The following is a 21,401-nucleotide window of genomic DNA, read 5'->3' as shown; positions in this document are numbered from 1 at the left end:
AGGGAACTCAAATAGTCTCCTAAACAAGGGCACGTTTTATGACACTTCTATTTTTTATTATTTAGGATACAAAATATGGATAAATATCACAGGATATAGAAGGAATTAGAACTGAGGAAGGATAACATAATACCTGCGGATATTCTAATTTATTGAATTAATTAAATATTTAAAGTTGTACACATTATTTTGATGAGTGGTGTTGACATAATAATGTTGATAATTACATCAACTTAATATTGTGTGTAATTTCTGCATTAATTGATTTAAAACAAAATTTACGTTGTAGTACATTTACATTTATTCATTTAACAGAGTGTTAGAGGACCTGTAGACTGAACAAATACTAAGTACATTACAATGTGATTATCATTTCACTTACCATTAAATTCTACTAAAGCAATGAATTTGGGGCATGTTCTCAGTTGCGATATGACCAATAGTGGACTCGTGTATAGGCTACACCGGCTAATACATCTGATGGACTATTTTGCACTAGTACACGTAGCTAACGCTAGTCATATTTAGCAGTGTAATTTGAATATCCACTCTTTAGTTTACCGTAGCAGTGGAAAAGAAGGAAAAAGTTTCATTTGACAAATCTGTTCATCTAGAGAGGGCTTTTCAATTGTGCTATAGGAAAGATAAGCATGATTACATTTCTGCTTATTCATGTAAACCTCAACTACATTGTGTAATCTAATTTCATGTATTGATACATTTTTTATTTTATTTTTAAAAATCTTTTGTCATTCGCACGCGTAGCCTTCTAGCTCCACAGCCTTTGGACTGTGGATAGTTCTATGAGAGATAAAAGTAGTAGACACAGAGTGTTTATTTTTTGTCTATATTGCTCATTTCATTCAGTGCTTTAACGTCTATAAATCCTGCAGAGATGTTACGTATGAGATTTGTAATGTAAATCACGCTGGATTTTACTTACTATTGTTATAAAACTTAAAGGCAGTCATTTTTCCTGGATTAAAAGACTGCATTCTACTGCAGACAATCTAAATGGAGAAACGTAATTTTAAAAATGATTGTCAACTTAACAACTTGTGCTCATAATTATGGTAATTTAGTACATAACACTTAAATTCCTTTTAAATAATGTGAAAATAAAGTGCGTTTGTGTGCGTCATATTTTTGTTTGGATGTGTAATACACATGGCCGTACCATGTATAGTAACATTTGTGTCAGGAATGGATGGGACCCCGATTTAACATAACTAGCAACGTTTCTGTCACGAATGGATGTGAACCAGATTTAACATAACTATATATATTTTATGACCTACCACAGAGAGTTTCATATTCTATGTGAAAAGAAGGACCATGTGTGCAACGTGTGTGGGGGCGGAAAAACACATGGCCGTACCAGTTATGAGAACATATGTGTCTGGAATGCATGGGAACCCGATTTAACATGACTATACATATTTTTATGACCTACCACAGAGAGTTTCATATTCTATGTGAAAAGAAAAAACATGATTGTGCAACTTGTGTGGGGTGGAAAACATATGGCCGTACCATGTATGGTCACGATTTGGATGTGAACCAGATTTAACATAACTATATATATTATTATGACCTACCACAGAGCGTTAGAAAGAACATGTGTGCAACGTGTGTGGGGCGGAAAAACACATGGCCGCACCATGTATGGTCACGAATGGATGTGATCCATATTTAACATAACTATTCATATTTTTATGATCATGACCTTTGATCTAGATATAGAGAGTTAGAATGTGTATCTTTTTGACCTTTGACCTATACCTGTCAAAACTACGGTTACAATATATACAAACTATCTCTCTCTGCTGACGGACAGGGCTGATTACTATAGTGCACCAGGTGCTGAGTAAGATCTCAAGAGACACACACACACAGGTGAACTGCACAAGGACCTCCTGCACACTCACGGAGAAGGCGATCGATAATGTCGAGAGAGATTCGCAGGTTGGACAACCCACTAATACAGTAATAATAATCAACAGAGCTCTATCTCCTGGAAGATCACAGCACCTGCACTCTGGACCAATCATTTCTATTGCACACAAATCTGATTAGGATTTCAGAAACGTCTAGACATTAAAGCATTTCAACGGTGAAAGGGATTTATTTTTATTTTTTCCATCTCCGTAGCTCAGATAAAAGTCAGCCAACCGTGCAGGATTCACACCACTGTGTTTCGGATGAACCCGATCTCCTCGATCTGACACTCCACGACGTGTCCTTTCTGTATTCCTTCTGAATTATAAAGAATCCCCCCCCCCCCCCCCCCCCCGTAAGTAGCTGTCTGATGGGTCATGTTTTAGAAGCAGTACAAAGAACTAATCAAATTTAGTACTCAGGTGTAGTCATGAGGTTTGTTTTGATGGAACATTTCGTTCAAAAGCTAATTAATTAGAATTTTATGCAAAACAATCCTTTTTTTGTTGGCGGGGGGGGGGGGGGGGGGGGGATTGCGAGTTTAAAAGAAATTAGCACTAAGGTGTGTTCAGTTGTTGGTTATAAAAGAAACACTTCAGCCGGCAAGATGCGTTTGCGATCTAAACTTGGACCCAAATTAATTCGAAACATAAGCACATGATTATGATTAACACATCAGTGTATACACCAACACACTGTAAACACTCGTGCAACGCTGCAAGGCCACAGACCTTAAAATAAAAATATTTTCGATGTGGTGCGTTAACGATAACGCCTAATCAGAAAGCTTTCTGACTTCATATTAATTTTGAAGAACGCTGTACTTTGTGTTTCCTCTCTCCAAAAGTAATCTCAAAGGATACGTCTGTACAGATGTTCCTGCCTCAGTAGGAGATAACTCCAGAGCTGTTTTCAGACTCATTTCTCTAATCGCTTAGTTCCGCACGGTCATCAAACACCAGACGTGATGAATGACTTTCTAAACCAGTCATCACCAAGGGCACCTCTTAACGTTTCTGAGGATTTCGGCTCACCAAAACTTATTGCGCCCCTGTCTTTTATGTATATTTACTCAAGGTTATTAAATGAGCCACGGTGTTTCTCCATCACCATGACCAGGTCATATTAGTCTTATAGAGATTCACAAAATTGAAAATGGAGAACAAGCCTACGCAGTGTAAGAAACTGGAAACTGAGCTCACCTTTAGAAAGATGGGTGGCTTTCTGAACACGCCCACTCCTGGAGGCGTGCCTGTTAGAAACACGTCGCCTGGGTACAGAGTCACAAACCTGCCTTCAAGACAAATGAACAAAGCTGTACAGAAGACACTAGGGATGCAGTAACAATACACCAATGTCTCAGTGCTCACTGATCTGAACTGCTCCCACGTGCAACAGTTTCTCTGCACGGTCACATTACTGCTTAATGTGCTGCACGATTCACTGAGCACAGTATCAGACCTATACCAGTACTGGTATCAATGCATCCCTAGAAGAGTCTGAACATTGAATCTGAACACTGCTGTAAGATCAGGTCAGTGAAATATGTTCACCACCATGCGCTGGATACTTACTGCGAGACCCACACCACCACCTTCTCCGTCTTAAAGATCAGCTGACTGGTGTTGCTGTCCTGAACTACATCACCGTTTACCAGGCACCGGATCCCCCGATTGTGGACGTCTGATTTAAAAACAGCACATTACAGCTCTGACTCACAGCCTCAGGGTTTTTTTACGTTCACAACAATTTTTAGTTCAGGTTTCCATCTCACTGGCCCCCCACCTACCCTTCAGTGCTTCTGTGGTAACAAGAGCAGGCCCTAGTGGACAGAATGTGTCGAATGTTTTTCCCAGCAGCCACTGCTTGCCGTTCTTCATCTGCCAGTCACGAGCGCTGACCTCACTGGCTACGGTGAAGCCGGCAACGTGACCGCGAGCGTCCTCCTCCTGAGAATAACAGGCATGAGCGCGAGACGCCTCTTTTTTATAGGAATGAATTTCTAATTTGGCATGATTTTGCTCCTCACACCAAACGTAGCCAAGATAAGTTTCATGTCTGCGGTTTGCTTCTTTAGTTTTTGCACTGGAGCTGTGACAATAATGTAGCTAACAGATGGAATAAATAGGAAGTCTCTCTCATGCGAATTCATCCCGTTCTTCAGACCCTCTGATATGGTTTAGGACACAGTGTCACTTACTGTAACTTCCATGTATTTTCCATATCGCTTATCCTAGACAGGGTCATGGGGGAGCCTGGAGCCTATCCCAGGAAACTCGGAGCACAAGGCGGGGGACACCCTGGATGGGGTGCCAAGCCATCGCAGGGCACGATCACACACACTCGCACACTGTGCTGGAACACACTGGAAATGCCAATCAGCCTACAAAGCATGTCTTTGGACTGGGGGAGAACATGTAAGCTCCACACACACACACAGAGCGGAAGCAGGATTCAAACCCCCAAACCCGGAGGTGCGTAGCAAACATGATAACTGCTAAGCCACCGTGCCTCGCCTTACTGAATATTATAAAGATTTACAGTAAACGATGAGCTAATTTAGCCTTATTCTTCCAATGCAAAAGTGAAAAATAAGAAACGTTGGGTGCCAAACATATCTTGGCTGACTTTTGAGACCAAAAAAAACTGTCAGTTGATTTTTCACTAAAGCAGATGTTCAGACTTGAGGATCGGACATAAACTATTTTTCAGAGAGAAAATTGTCCTGAAGTTATAAACCAATAACATCTGCCCTATCTTCTGATCGTTTTTTTTTTTATAATCGTGTAGAATTGACTGTTTTTTGTCTAAAATGTTCAACATTATGTGCTTTGACTCACCTTTATGTGCTTTCCTTTTTTTTCCGATCACAAAGGCAAGCTCCACTTCCCAGTCCACCTCCTGCAAAAAAGAGCAACGTTAGTTAGTAATGTGTCACTCAGTAAAGTCGCCTCTGCCTTCCAGACAAGCAAAGGTAACATCATTAAAATAATTTTTACAAATGTAGCTCTGATGTCAAACTGAACACATTTAGCAGAAACAGCTTCTACACTGATTCCTGAACAAAACAAAAACTGGAATTTTCCAGAAGCTGAGAGTCTCCTGGAGTTAACAGCCACATATTCAGCACTGTATTTAATCTGTAATTAAACAGATTGAATTATTTCCAACACTGTTTTCTATAAATATGTACAAAACTCCAATACAGAGGTAATCACAGAAATGTATTTTTTGGACAATTTAAAACGATCGAACGACCTGCACTAGACCGCTTGAGATGAGTTTTGCCTTTTATGGGGTTTTGTGGGCGTCACTAAATGTAAATCAGCTTTGCTGTGATATCGCTTGATAATTTAATTGGTATTTAGCAACATACACATAAGAATACGAAGAAATCGTACGAAGAGTTAGCAAATTGTTTTTAAATCCAGTGGGAATTTCTTAAATGAAACTGTAATAAATAAAACTAAAGAAGGAAATGAAGTCGGATACGAATCATGTCTTCTCTGATTGGTCGCATTACGGAGGAGGTGGGAACACTTTTGGATAAAATATTTCTATAATTCATTATGATTGTCTCACACAAACGGGTGATAAAATGGGGTGCGAGCGGGGGATGTGGGATAGCCAGCTGAGGTGTATGGGGGAGAGTACTCAGGACTGGCAGGTGAGAAAGAGGGAGAGTAATCAGAGCCTGGGTCAGAGAAGGCCGTGTCACCATCAGTCTGATAGCTGGAGGAAGGGACAGGTAGAGGGTCTGTCTGTGTAGAGGCGTCCACACACACATTTGCTGGGCGGATTCTGTATCTGAGAGGTGGGGGGAACCCTGCATTCCCAGAGGGAGTGCGGAGAACTTCGAGCAGCATAGTGATGTCAGCATTGAGATGTGCGAGCTGATAGCGAGTGTTCAGATCCAAATCCAGCCCCTCCAGTAAAGGAGAGAAGAAAAGTGATGGCACCTAAGACATATAGAAGAGGGAGGCGACATTGATGAGTTGGATTCACACTTTAGATTTAATAATATGATTTATTGTATTATTTACAACGAATCCTATAAACTGGGGAGTACAGGCAAAGAGACCCACACGCACAGAGGCCTATGAGTATATGTACACGGAAGGCACGCAGAAAAACAGAAACAGACTATTATAAGATGAGGAGGTAAAGTACATGCAAGCATTATAAAACAGAAATGCAGAACAAATATGAAAGAAACTTACTCATAATGTGTGTGAAGGTGTGGGGAATCCTCTTCTCACGAGAAACCAGTCAGGAGTGTGTTGTGGATAAAAAATGTCATAAAATAAACATAAGGGAGGTCCAGATCCAGATCCAGGTCCAGTAACGAAGAGAGAAGGGACTGACGACGGGCACCGGCACCTAGACATACAGAAGCGGTTTTAGTCAGAGGTGGATAGAGTGGTAAAACACTTTAAAGATCTTTATGGGTTATTAGTCGAAATAGTCGAAAGAAGTGTACGAGCTGAGGAGTGCTAAAACACACACACACACACACACACGCTCGTACAGTCAAGGGCGGGCAAGTAGACACAACGTACGCACACACTCTCTCTTTCTCATACACACACATGAATAACTTTAATAATATCTTATAGTAATAGAGAAACTCTATAAAAAACAGAATAGTAGGATATGCAGGACAGTAGAACTGTAATGATATTAAGAAGTTGGAAGTACAGTAAACCGCTTTTCAAGTAGTATAAATATATATAAAATAAGAAATATAGTGCAAATATGAAAATAAATTATAAACGAGAAATACAGGAAAAATAGAAAAATATAACTTACTCATGATTCAGATGGTGAAGATTCTCATCTCGCAAGGAAAGCCTTAATTTTTAGAGAACCATGAAGAGAGCCAGTTATAAGGGTGGCTGCCCCCCCCCCTCGAGATAACGATAAGACCAAGGTCCCTCCCGGTTGTTTAGTCGTCTTGTCTACGTCATTTTATTTACCTAGGTAAATGAGAATCCTGGTTTCTGATTCTCTATGTAATTCAAAACGCTGGGTTTTTATTTTCTGGGTTATTAGAAATGCCTGGGTTCTGATTCTATGTGTAAATGAAATAGGCCTTTTCTGGAAACATATGGGTTATCTAGTATGTAAATACAGTATAAATACTGGAGCTTAAGCTCAGGGTATTGGGATCACTTCTGAGAATTCTCATTGGTGTGGATCTCGTGTGGTGGAATGGAACAATAAAGCTGGACCCTTGCTTCTTCTCACTCACGGCTGGTGTATTTTTTCTATCTCCAACTGGGCTCAGAGGTAGATGTGAGTATTGGCTTCTAAGTTGAGTTTTAAATGTTTTTGGGTAATAGGCTAAATTTGAGCCAACAAGTGACACAGACGAAGGTCGTATATTTTTTAAGAGAGAACCAAGACGGGCCGTTTATTAGGGTATTCGGGCCGTACTGCACCTGCAAGATAACCGTCGCTGGGGACGGCTAGGGCCGCAAGATAACTGTCTCTGGGGACGACTAGAGCCGCGAGATAAGGGTCCCTGGGAACAGCAAACTCTGTGGGAACAGGGTCTCTCAAAAGTGCTCATTCACATAGGTAATGGTGTCCTGGAGAAGCCAATTCTAAACATATTGGTGTTTGGGTTTAGAAAACTGTATAAATAGGGGAGCTTCAGCTCCGGTTTTTTGGGATCACTTTTGGGAGGTCTTAACGGTGTGGATCTCGTGTGGTGGAACAATAAACTTGGACCCTTTGCTTCTTCTCACTCATGGCTGGTGTCTTATTTTCTTCCTCCAACTGGTTAAAATATGTGAGTATCTGTTTCTATGTTAAATATTAAGTGTTATTGGGTAATAGGCAAAATTTGACCGTCAACACCAAGCCTGGACACACCTGTGTGAGCGAGTGTATGTCTTGTGTTGCTGATGGCCGATACAGATTTTTTTTCAAGTTAAAAAATCTGATACATATTCCGATATACAATTATAAGGTCAAAAATGAAACAGATGTTAACAGGTTTAATCAATGAGGATTTTTTTTTTTACTGTCAAAAGCCGAATCATCAATATAAATATAAAGACTGTACTTATAATGTGACTTAAGGAGAAGTCTCGAGACTTTTAACCAGAAGCAGATTTTACACTTTGCTGTAAAATTTTCACCCCTTCATCAACAAATCGCAAGTTGTACGCTGGCAAAAGCTGTTTTACACAAATAACCCACTTCCTGTGAGCGATTAGCTCCCTCTAGTGGCTCACTGTCTGTTTAGAGACATTATCAGAGTTTTTTTTTAAAGCATGATTTCCACCAATGCCAAGAACATTTTGTTGGCCAACTGATATTGATTACTGGAGGTACATTTTAACAGCTAATATTGATCTTTAGACAACAGGACAATGTTTTATCATGTTTCAGTCATTTAGTTGTTAGTTATAGACTAAATTTAGTCAGCTAAACCTGATCTAAACCTTAAGGACTGAAAGCTGTTTTGGATATCAGCCAAAAGATTACATATAAGTGAGTCCATGAAGTCTGCCCCACCTCTGAGCACACTCTATGCCCTTCTCTCCCAGCTCCAAGAACTCTCTTATGGTGGACGGCACAGTCTGATCAAACGCCTTCAGGGCGACGACGCCTTTCGTGCTCTCCACACCGATCCTCGCACTTCCCTCTACTCCCTGCCGGCGGAACTGGACCAGGCACATGCTGGCTGAGGTGAGGGTGCGTGTGCTTGAGCCTACAGAAAACACATGACCGAGTCTCCTCAAACTGAGCCACGAGCCCCACACCACTCTCATCTACCCTCTCTCTCTCACACACACAGGGGTGAAGGGTCAGAGAGAGAGCCAAGAGGACATCAGGGTCAGAAAAAAAGAGAGAAAAATTTAGAAAGTGTATAAATGATGTTTTGGATAAATAATTCTGTCGTATTATCAATTCTTTATTCTAATATTATTTTTGATAATGAGACTCCATAGAATCATTTGGCACTGGTTTGGTCTTGATTGGACAAAAAACCTAGGACTAGTTCGCAAAAGTAGGTTTTACAAAAAACTCCAAGATGGTGGAAAACTTTTATAGGCGGAAATGAAATCAGAGATATATGTTTTGTTCGTCTGGTCCCAAGGATTCCATACATGTAAGACACTGTGACAGTGTCTGTGACAAACGTTCAAAAGTTATGGCCATTTTTCTAAACATTCTCACTATAGTGCCACCATCTGGCCGATCGGGCCGAAACGTTGTAACTCTGTAGTACTCTGGGCTACTACCTTCCCTCAAAGTTTCAGCTCTCTAGGCCTTATGGTTTGGTCTGCACGCTCAGTTTTAGGGAATAATAATAATAATAATAATAATAATAATAATAATAATAATAATAATAATAATAATACTTACAATTACAATTACAATACAAAAATCATGGTGGACTTTATGGGTCCCAATTAATTTTTGTGCCTGATGGAGAAAAAAATTACATTCACCTGGATTTTTTTTTTTTTTTTACTTTGTAGCAAATAAACAAAATCGCAGATATGACTCCGAACATTTTTTGTTTAATATCTGAACTTTCTGGCTTCATGAACCATACCTCAAATATTTACAAAAGCCAAACGACAACCAGCACTAACACCTCAACAGAAGAAAACAAGGTTACTACAAGTAAAAGTTACCACTGTAATAAAATAGTTCTTGACTTTAGTAAGTTCAACTTATTTTATTCAGTTGTTCCAATTAATAGCTGATTTAGTTGTACTGACTTATTTAAATGAGTTTGCTCAACATTTAATTATTTATAGGGAATCACACACGTGTTCAACACAATGTATTCCCTAGAAACCAATTACATTACTGCTTACGTCACTTCCGCAAGCCGTTAAGTTTCCTTCACAAGAAGGCTGTGCTCTTTTTCATCGGTGGGCATCTTCGATGGGTCCAAGTCAGGTCATTCATTTTATTTGATATTACTCTCAATATTAATATGTATTTGATATTAATCCCAATATTAATATGTATTTGATATTACTCTCAGTATTAATATGTATTTGATATTACTCTCAGTATTAATATGTATTTGATATTACTCTCAGTATTAATATGTATTTGATATTACTCTCAATATTAATATGTATTTGATATTACTCTCAATATTAATATGTATTTGATATTACTCTCAATATTAATATGTATTTGATATTACTCAATATTAATATGTATTTGATATTACTCTCAATCTTAATATGTATTTGATATTACTCTCAACATTAATATGTATTTGATATTACTCTCAATATTAATATGTATTTGATATTACTCTCAGTATTAATATGTATTTGATATTAATCTCAATATTAATATGTATTTGATATTACTCTCAATGTCTGTTGTTAAGATTTGTTGATAATTTGCTGCTGGATGAGTTGCATTGTGAACATGGAGGCATTTGTAGGCGGTAAATTGCTCCACAGAAAACATTGCTTTACCAAAAAACACTTTGAGGTCATTTTTGTCACGTTTTTGAGTTAACTTATTTTTTGTAGCGAGTATTGTGCTCTTGTGTGTGTGTGTGTGTGAGAGAGAGAGATTTGTGAATAAAAAGGCTGCTTGAGTCACTTCTCAAGTCCGTGCCTCATTTTGGTCTGTGAGCATCTGATGCTAATCACACTGATTGGTTCAGCTGCAGCAGATTCTTGTGAACAGGTTTGACATGCGGTGCTTAATGTAGGTGTGTGTTTAAAATATAAGTGTATTGGAAGTGTACATTCGTGTAAAATTCGTTTAAATGCATCAAAAATATAAATACGTTTTTAAATAATCCTGTAATCCTTGTCGGGGTTGGTTTACTGAGCGATGAAGAGTCGGTTCAACTGATTCAGTTCATTCATTCAAACCATCGAAATGGGATAAGCGGATTCTTTAAATGAGCCGATTCAGAATCTTCTTCTTGAATCGTTTGAGTCGTTCTCACTCAGTCAGGGTTGCACATGTGGGTTGCTTTTCCTGCACGTGTAATCAGCACGTGTTCACAGACCGTAAATCCCCCCCCCGGGTACCTTACCCGGTATCGATGGTCTTCCTGTGGACTTTTATAAAGTGTTCTGGTCTCTGATTGGAGAGGATCTACTGCTTGTTCTCAGAGACAGTTTGAACAAGGGGCAACTACCACTGAGCTGCAGGAGAGCAATCCTTACTCTTCTCCCTAAAAAAGGAGATTTACAGGAGATCACAAACTGGCGACCAGTGGCTCTTCTCAGCACTGACTACAAACTTTTATCAAAGGTGTTGGCCATGAGGCTGAGAAACGTTATGGAGCATGTCGTTCATGTCGATCAGACTTATTGCATACCCAACAGGTTGATATCTGATAACATCATCCTAATTCGTGATGTTTTGGTCCTCTCCAATTCATTGGGCTGTGAATTCTGCTTGATTTCTCTAGATCAGGAAAAGGCCTTTGACAGGGTTGAACATCAGTTTTTGTGTCTAACACTAGACGCGTTCGGGTTCAGCTCTGGTTTTATAAACATGGTGCGAGTCTTGTACAGTGACATTGAGAGTATTTTAAAGATCAACATTGGTTTAAGCACTCCATTTAAGGTTCTGAGAGGAGTCCGACAAGGCTGTTCATTATCTGGCATGCTGTACTCCTTGGCCATAGAGCCACAGATTAAGACGGTTTCTTTCAGGTGTAACCCTTCCTGGATGTGAAACGGTTTTTAAATTATCTGCCTATGCCAATGATGTTGTTGTCATCAGCAAGAAACAAGAAGATATTAATACCCTTGTAGAAAACATTGAAGATTTTGGTGTAATAACGTTCGGCGATGAGTTGAGCAAGAAACTGGTTTTACCTGCTGGGCTGAGTTGGAACAAATGTGGTTTAAAATATCTTGGTGTTTATCTTGGTGATGATACTTTTGTGAGAAAAAATTGGGACAATGTTTTAGAGAAGGTTGAAGGGCGTCTAAATAAATGGAAATGGATCTTACCACACATGTCTTTCAGGGGTTGCACACTTGTGATTAACAACTTGGTGTCATCTATGCTGTGGCACCGCTTAGCATGTTTAGACCCTCCAGCACAACTGCTGGCTAAAATACAAGCAGTATTGGCGGACTTTTTCTGGGACCGTTTGCATTGGGTCCTGCAGAGTGTACTTTTTCTACCCAAGGAGGAAGGAGGGCAGGGACTCCTTCATCTCGCCAGCAGGGGCGCTGCCTTCCAACTCCAGTTTATTCAGAGGCTCCTTGTTGGGCCCAGAGACCTCATCTGGAGACCCTTGGCCAGAACCATATTGACCCGAGGCCGGAATTTGTGTCCTGCTGAGTCTTTGTGGCTGATGGACTTGAGTTCTCACAAACTTCACAATCTCCCAAAGTTTACCAAGGACTGTTTACTGTGTGGGGGATGCTCCACAAACAATGAAGACCAGGCTGTGAGACCCTATCGTGGCTGCTGAAGGAACCAGTGGTGCATGGGACTCGTTTCAACGTGGAGCGTGTAGCAGAACCCTTTGTGATGCAATTGTTCTGTTCAGCTGGGATTGTCACGCTAGGACATGTGGTCGAGCGATGTGGACCTGGTTTGGGACACAGCCGAATTCTCTTGTTCGCCGTAAAACTGCCGTGTGTGATCGTGTCCTGTCGCAAAATGCGGTGAAAATGCTCACACGACGTTCATAATGTGATTAAGGTGTTTACATGTCTGTAATGCACGTCCATAATACGATTAAAACAGGAGTAATCCACCTGTCTTAATTAGATTAGTGTTTAATTAGATTATGACCTTAATTAGATTAAGGTTGCTGTTTACATGGTAGTTTCTTAATCAAATTATGGTCTTAATTAGATTAAGAGTGGATTATTGACTGCGTTTACATGGACAACTATAATCCACTCTTAATCTAATTAAGACCATAATTTGATTAAGAAACTACCATGTAAACAGCAAGGTAGAAGAAAAAACCCACATTACTATGGGTAAATAATATAGGTGGCACTAGTGCTGCACAATTAATTGAATATCGATCACGATTACGATTCTGACGGCCCACGATTAAATGAACATGATCGACTGCGATATTAACGTTTAAAGTTCGTCCTCCGCTAATAGAAAACTCAGCTGCAGCTCAAATCAAGCACTTCCTACACTTATAGCCAATCACCATAGGTGTATATATAAAGGATTGAGGATGTGGTCATTTTCTTTAATCGCACGTCTATCATTAGAGAATCCGCATCGTGTGATCAAAAACGGAGAATGTGCATGAATTTGTTATAGAATTTGTCCAAGATTTTATTGGGAATGTTTCGTACAGAGTTGACGATCTAAATAGCTCAATTTAGCTTAAAACCGTGTAATTGCAGGGTTAAAGATACGAGCTATACGAGATCAAGCCTGCGATCGGAGAGTCCGTATACTCAATGTTTAAAAAACCGCAAGAACACGTCAGAGTTAATGTATTGTATCAAACACGTCAGAGTTAATGTATTGTTCTGATGGCTGAAGGAAAATTTTACTTAACGTTATATCTTAAGGGTGAGCTGAGGTTGTGTATAATTAGTTTAGTAGAGAGAGAGAGAGAGAGTGATGTAGAAAAAAGGAAATAAAGAATTAACAGGTGCTGTGAATTGAGGATGTGCAGAAAAAAAGTATATTTAAAGCAGATGAATGAGTGTATTAGAAGCCGGGAAAGGTGAGGTTTCCTTCACGTGTTTCCTGGAGGATGCAGTAGAGGTGTGTGTGTGATTTCCTGTATACATATATACACTTATATAAAATATACATATATACACACGGTTGTGTGTAGTTTTAGAAACATCTGGGACTTGAATTTTCAGTGTGCACATGATAGATGTGCTATATAATGTAATTTAGAAACAGGTGCATTACACTAATATTTTACACTAAATATGAAACTTATTCACTTCGACTGAACATTAAATGAATCTCAGAACTGAGACAGTATTAAACAGTCAGTAACAGAGGCCCCTGTGAGAACCTCAGGACCTCAGGTTTAATCAGTGTTGTGGAATGTGATATGATCAAATCAACAAGTTAGTATATTTGACTTGTACTCTAAACCGGTTATCTAGGAATCGTTGTAGGGGAAAAAAAACTACTTGAGTCCAGCACTTTCCTTTAACTGGAGCTGAAACTTCTTGTTAAAGCGTTTTTGGCCTTTTGTCAACCCTACAGTGCACGTCCCCGAGGCGCGTTCACTATTCACGTTTTCCTACAAAATGTCACCTCCTGTAATAACACGAGCACTGCTTTTTATTTATTTAAATATTTTACATATACGGATTATATACTTTCTGTACATTTACAAAAGGCTGGTGTAGATTTAAAACGCTCTGAAAGTTTTCACTAAAGGAACAGAAATTATTATTAATTTTTTAAACTGGTTTATGATGCTCGTGAGTGTGGCTCTGTGACATATTTAACACCTTCAGCAAGATTTTAACGCGAACACGCTTTAAACTGGTATTTCACGCCGCAGCACACGCACAGGTTTGTTTAAGATTAGCACGCACACACTTATAATATTGTCACTACAGAGCCCATGGAAATTAATGCTACTTTTAAATGGTTTTACTCTTCACCTTATAAATCTGAATTTCCTGCAGACGATACTAAAGTGAATGAATTTCTTCAAGACCTTTGTAACCCTGTTAGTGATTCGAATACTGCCATGCAACTGGACTCCCCACTCTCTTGAAGAAATTTGAAATTCAGTTAAAACTATGCAGCGTAACAAAGCTCCTGGCCCGGACGGGTTCCGATTGAATTGTTTAAAGCATCTATTGGAAAATTAGCTCCATTGCTTTTATCTGTGTTCAACGAATCTTTGGAATGTGGGTCTTTGCCTCCAACTCTGACACAAGCCACTATAGCTCTCCTTCTTAAGGAGGGTAAGGATCCAACCTCCTGCGGTTCTTATAGACCGCTGTCTCTGCTTAATGCAGATGTAAAGGTGTTGGTATCTCGTTTAGAGAATGTTATCCCTTATATCTGAAGAGCAAACTGGTTTTATAAAGGGACATCAGTTGTTTTTCAATACCCGTACGCTCTTTAAATTATTCAAAGCATTCGGCTGAAATTGGGATTTCTTTAGATGCTGAAAAAGCCTTTGACAGGGTTGAGTGGGTTCAATCCACATCAGAGAGGAATGATTTCTAGGATTTATGATTTTATTCTGGCGTTAGGTAGTGAGGCAAGTACCAAAATTAAGAATGCGTGGGAAATGGAGTTAGGAGTACAGATAAGTGAGGAGTGTTGGGAACGTGCTATTGGTAGGATACAGTCTACCACTTCCTGTGCTCGTCTTGGACTCATCCAGTTCAAAGTTTTACACAGAGTCCATTTGTCTAAGTCGAGACTTTCTGTAATATATCCAGAAGTAGAGGACAAGTGTGATAAATGCCATGGCTCTCCCTGTCATCTTGGCCATATGTTTTTATTTTGCCCTGATCTCCATGGTTTTTGGACTGGTTTCTTTACTGTCATGTCCACTATTCTCAGAGTAGATTTAAAACCTTGCCCACTCATTACTATATTTGGGATTCCTGATGCCTCAGTTCTATTACGCTGTGTACAAAAAGATATTATCACTTTCACATCCCTAATAGCAAGACGTTCCTGCGACTGGTTCATGTAAATAACTCGTACAGTCAGGCAGGTGTTGGTTGTTTAAAGAAACCTTTTATTTAGCAAAAAACAAAATAAAAATTGGCTCCTCAATCTTCCCCCTCCTTCTGAAAACACAGATGAAATAGAAATCACACGCTGCAAGGACACAGCCAGGTTCTCTTTTACACACACCTGAGAGGAGATAAACCAGCTGAACTTTCTAATCTTACATTAAACATCCAACAAGCAGCTTTCGGGTCACAGTGAGACATTAATGACAAGTTCCTGTAACGCTTCTTCTGCGCTAAACTCGAACCTGAGGGTGACAACGCCATCTCAAACTAAAACAACTTCTATCTACAAAGCTACAGTGCAGAAGAGTTACTCTGACCGGGGTGGAGTATTTCAGTATAGTACCTTCTGATCGGCGATCAGCCTGCCATCATGCAGCTCACCTTCCGTCAGCTTCTCGGCTGCAGGCTAAACACAGTCAGTGAAACTGGTGCGTAATGAACGTGTAGAGAGAGAGACAGCGAATAAGAGTGAATAAGTTCAGACGTTACTTTAACGCATCTGTGATCTGAGTGATGAGTGCCTTGACCTCGGACATGATCTGCCTGGCGAGGTAGGAAGCGTGAGGTTAAACGCTGTGACTGTAAATAAACACTGAAACAGGTGTTGACTCCTGCACTTACCACATGTGCAGAAACTCCGGCAAGAGCCTATAGGATCCTCCTGATCCGAGCCAAACGTATCCTCCACTGAGCTCTCAACACCTACAGGAGCACAGGTCTTTTAAACTCATGCACTTCGTTGAACATCTAAACCGTTATCCATGGACAGAGCACACACTCTCCCCAAACAATATAAACACAGTAAAATAAAACTCAAGTGATCGAGTCACCGATGAATCGTTAGCAGAGTGGTTGAACGTAGTTAAAAAAAAAAAAGACAAGTTTTAATTAGCTGAATTGTGCATCCTTACCGCCGGGTCTGGAGCTGCAGCCTGTTGGCCGTGCCCTACGCCACGGTATGGTGCATTTCCTTTACCCTGTCCTCCTTCTCAGCTGCACGTGAAGTGTGAGGTTAAACACTGTGACTGTAAATAAACACTGATAAACAGGTGTTGACTTACCCTATGCACTGAACTTCCAGCCTTAGACTATTGATCCAAGCGATTAGAGCCGCACGTCTCACGTCTCAGATTGAACAATCGAGTGCAATTTGAAACATGTTTTTTTTCTTCTGTGCATTAATTAGTTCATTATCAATTTAATCACAGTTTGCTGATTTATTCCTAAAATATATTTATTACTAAAATAAAAAAGGAAATCCAGTAGGCAGTGATGTCAATAATTAATACATTTAAATCGAATAAAACTATTTTAGTATTTTCCTCCAGATATTGTACACTTAAAAAAAAAGAAGAAAGTAAAATAGACAAAGAAAAACACAGCTTCTCATTGTTGCCAGATTGAGACACTGAATGCAAATTACATATAAATAATTTTATTAGCTCATTATTTGGTTACACTTTGTTCTGATTTATTCCCAAAATGGAAATAGGAATTTCCCTGCTGAAAAAAACAAAACAAAAATCAATCACAACAGAAACCCTCATAGAATCTGTAATGTCCTGTAGGTCTACTGGTAATTTGTTGCTTTGGTGGCATGTTGTGTCTAGTGGATACCATTAAGAACCAATAATGGTACTGGTTTTAATGGTTAACAAATTAACACGCGTTCTCCGTTTTTGATCACACGATGCGGATTCTCTAATGATAGACGTGCGATTAAAGAAAATGACCACATCCTCAATCCTTACATCATCAATCAGCATGATCCGGGGTTGTGTAGAAAGCGGGCTTGTATGAACACAGGTGTGTGTGTGTGTGTGTGTGTGTGTGTGTAGTGAGTGGGGGCCACACTGCTGAAGCGCACTTTGTGACTCACGATGAAGTCGTACCTGACAAATCAAGCCATCAGCGTTTAAAACACACCGAACGCAACCTGAAGCTGCGATCAGAATGACTGCCAGAGAAAGAGAAAAAGATGGATGAACTATGCCTGAACACACCACTCGGGTCACGTGACTTCGGCGTGGATGACCGTTCCGTGAGGAGGGTTGCTCGGTCAACTATTTTCATTATCGATTATTATCAACTATTATGAATTAGTTGTTGCAGCTCTATTTGCAACACATTATACTAAGCATTGTGTGGTATTTGAAGATGTTTGTTCAAGGTAATGCAGTTAATACCCATTGCAGTTCTTTATACTTCGGGTTATTACTCAGATTATAAATGTATTTGAGTGAGGACATTTATCACCTGTGTGCTTTTTCTGCATTGTTATTAGCATATGTACTGTATGATTTAGTAAAATAATCATTAGCCATTACGTTGTGAAGCTCGGTGCAGTAGCTGATGTAAAAGTACATTTTATGTGGTGGCGAGGTGGAAATACGATCCATACGTATTATGAACGAGATAAGAATGATCTGAGACAACTTCAGACTGTGGAAGTGTTACAATATTTTCTATATTTAATCCGTACATATGAGGTCAAGAGTGTGACCACCATTATGAGTAGGTCCGATTACGTTCTGATTAATCCCTACTGAATCTGAGATGGACACAACCGCTGTTCTCAGAGGGTCTTCCAGGTTATCAAAATGAATATTAAAGTCTCCGACGATTAATGCTTTATCTACAGACACAACCAGGTTTGAGATAAAGTCTGCAAATTCACTAAGAAATTCAGTATATGGCCCTGGGGGTCTGTAAATAATAATTAGAGGAATTAACTTTTTTTTTTGTGGCTACATAAGTTATACTGGTATAATTTCAAAATAATTAAATTTATGCTTAAGTTTTTGTGTGACGACTAGATTTTGACTATGGATGAGACCAACACCTCCTCCTCTACCAGTTGAACGAGGCTGATGTACATAACTGTATCCAGGAGGACTGGCTTCATTTCATGCTATGTACTCGTTTGGTTTAATCCGAATTTCCGTTAAACACATTAAATTACATTCCTGATCAGTAATGATGTCGTTAACAATAAGAGCCTTAGACGCAAGAGATCTAATGTTTAATAGTCCTAGCTTCAGATTAAAGGTGCTGGCTGTGCATTCAGTATGATCTAATTTTAGGTTAATTAGGTTACTAAAACAAACATTCTGAAATTGTCTATGTATTTGTATAGCTCGGGGAACAGACACAGTCTCTATAGAATGTACTACAGGTGTTGGACTATTAATTGAACATTGCTTATGATGAACTTTGTTATTGTAGAGGATGTGCTTACGGTAGACAGTCACTTGGAGTGTAGGGTCTTGGAGATGTTGTCAGACAGCAGTTCCACTCCGAGGCTGCTGGGGTGCAGGCCATCAGGACAAAACAACCTAGGACGCTCCCAGAACAGATTCCAGTTATTGACAAACAGCAGATTCTGTTCATTACACTGTGAGGGAAATTATTCATTTTTACTTTGAAATAGTTTTGTTCTTGTTCTGTTTCATTCTCATGTGAGGATAACGACTCAGAAGGCCATGTGATGTCACTGAGATCAGAATGTTTATCTGCTTACAGAGACACAAACATGTTCTTCTGTTCAAGGTTCGTCTAAACATCATCTAAGATCCTAAAACAAAGCCTGTTTGAACTGCCTCAAACTGCTTCTTATCGGTACACAGAATGATGTCATGCTCTGAGTTTCATATATATAGTAGTGGTTTCGTACAAGGACTTCAGAGCGCTTTCATTATTCTATCCTGCTTTATTCTATCCTGTATTAACCATCTGAGAGAGGGGGCGCCGCTGCAGGGGTCCCGGCTCAGGAGTATGGGGCGCTTGCAGGTCTTTAGTTTATTTATCGAAAACATTGGATTTGGTGGCACAAGGATCGCCAGCACGTTTGCGTGCCATGGCTCAAGCTGCTCTCTTAGTGCAGATCACTGGGAAAATTGCTCTCACACATTGATCTTACACTCATCACACCAGGTCACTTCTATTTTGAATTAGATCCACATGCAACACGACAGCTCATCAAAGAACAGGATATGAAGTTATTCTATGTGTCACCCAAAATTTAAATATTAAACCTATTAGTGTGTCTAATACACCAACTGTAGTGTTGTATTGCCTAATTAATTCTGTGGAGCCAGTCACTGAGAACACTCACGATTGCCTAGCCGAAATTCATATTTCCTCGAGCCAAAGTTTGAACTTTTTAGACGTTCCATCTGGAAGATTTTGTGAGCACCCTGTTCTGCCCAATTGGCCGAATTAAAAGCTATCACTACAGAGTGCGAACTGGTTATGGGTAGAATTGCTAATATATATACTGACTCTGATTATGCCCATGGATTGCGTCATCTGTTTGGAGCTGTTTGAATGCAGTGAGGTTTTAGTAAAAGTGCTGGAACACCACTTTAACATACCGAGCAAATAGTTTAATTGAATTCTGATTGTACCTACTGCACTTCTCACTGTATGAATTTCAGATGCACATGGTTTTAACCAGTGCGCGAGGGGGAAGTTATGGGAAAAGATAAAACAGCAAGAGGACTGGTCTCTGTACTTACAGGCAATTATGGATTATTATTATTATTTTTTTTAAACTTACAGGCAATGGTGAATAATAACCTGAGTGTGAAATTTATGCTCAAAACAATGTCAGAAAGGGAAAATCAGTATCGATAGGGCTCGTATCAATGCCAGAAGGGCCGTTTAAGCACCTGGTGATAGACAGGTTTAGCAGATGGAGGGAGGCAATGCCATCAGCAGACTAAACTGCTGGAACAATGATTCAATTTTTAACCAGAGAGGTAATTCCTAGAGACTGCATACCATCTCAGATTAGCTCTGACAACGGCTCAGCGTTCGTTTAAAAAACAGTGTTACAGTAACTGTGATTAAATTAAAATTTTGATGTGTTTATCACCCTCAGTCACAGGGAATAGTGGAAAAGGTAAGTGGTACCTTTAAGGCTAAGCTTAACGCAATTTGTGCTGACTCTGAACTCTTTTCGGTAGATGCTCTACCTCCTGCACTAATGAGCTATCGCATGCAGACTAACAGAAATATGCATCTAACACCGCATGAAATGCCTACGGGTCGACCCATGTCTGTGTCATACCTGAGCGGTCCTTATGAAGAACTGCCGCTGAAGTAATTACAGATGGAACTAAGAGCATATATGCAATAACTAACTGCTATGTATGAAGCTATCTATTCACAGGACCAGAGCTGGGGACTGAGAGAGGAGACAGAAGTTCCTTGTCCTGTGACTGCTGGAGAACAGGTGTACCTAGGGGTGTTCCAGCCCAGAAGAGAAGGGCCATACAAAGTGAGCACCTAGATTAAGACCTAGGAGAAAGGAGGATCAGCTGATCAAAGGGGACGATCCAGTGGTTGACATTGCAGAAGAAAGAACAAGACAAGACATGAGAGAGGGTCTAAATGAAGATAAGGGAGAATGACAGTCTCAGGCGATGGCAAAGAAGAAGGTCTGTCAGGGGTCGTACCAACAGAGCAGGAGGAAAGAAGGGCTCCTGCTGCTGAGAGCGGTTCTGACGAGCCTGATACACCTGCTGAAGGAGAAAGAGGCCCAAGCAGACGTTCCTTACAGGACAACTTTTCCATAATTGACTTTTCAGCCCTTGACTAGTCTCCAAAACAGTACTGAACTAGAACTGAATGAGACAATCAGTGAGCCAGATTGGACCTTCGATCGGCTGCAACAGGATGGAACAGATTCCAGTTCCTCAAGTGAGGACAAAGAAGCAGCTTGATGAGCCATGCCATGGGTGTAAGTACTAGCTTGACCTCTCCCCAAGGGTC

At 39.9% G+C, this 21,401-nt stretch overlaps 1 long non-coding RNA gene and 1 pseudogene across 2 annotated transcripts; both read right to left on the bottom strand.

Moving 5' to 3' along the window:
* Positions 1–3,044: 3,044 nt before the first annotated feature.
* On the bottom strand, positions 3,045–5,804 carry LOC128629965 (fumarylacetoacetate hydrolase domain-containing protein 2-like; annotated as a pseudogene).
* A 9,426-nt stretch (positions 5,805–15,230) lies between these two features.
* LOC128630118 (uncharacterized) lies at positions 15,231–16,741 on the bottom strand. Of its 2 annotated transcripts, XR_008394398.1 has the most exons (4): positions 16,688–16,741; positions 16,538–16,619; positions 15,970–16,328; positions 15,231–15,677 (listed from the first exon to the last, which is right to left on the bottom strand). It is a non-coding gene; the product is annotated as an uncharacterized LOC128630118 (long non-coding RNA). The 2 variants fall into 2 exon arrangements; XR_008394397.1 differs by having other exon boundaries at positions 15,231–16,328.
* Positions 16,742–21,401: the final 4,660 nt, after the last annotated feature.

Source organism: Ictalurus punctatus, unplaced genomic scaffold (assembly GCF_001660625.3).
Source record: "Ictalurus punctatus breed USDA103 unplaced genomic scaffold, Coco_2.0 Super-Scaffold_100046, whole genome shotgun sequence".
Taxonomy (NCBI): Eukaryota; Metazoa; Chordata; class Actinopteri; order Siluriformes; family Ictaluridae; genus Ictalurus; species Ictalurus punctatus.
Note: the sequence above shows the minus strand (reverse complement) of the source record. Positions and strands in the feature narration are given on the sequence as shown.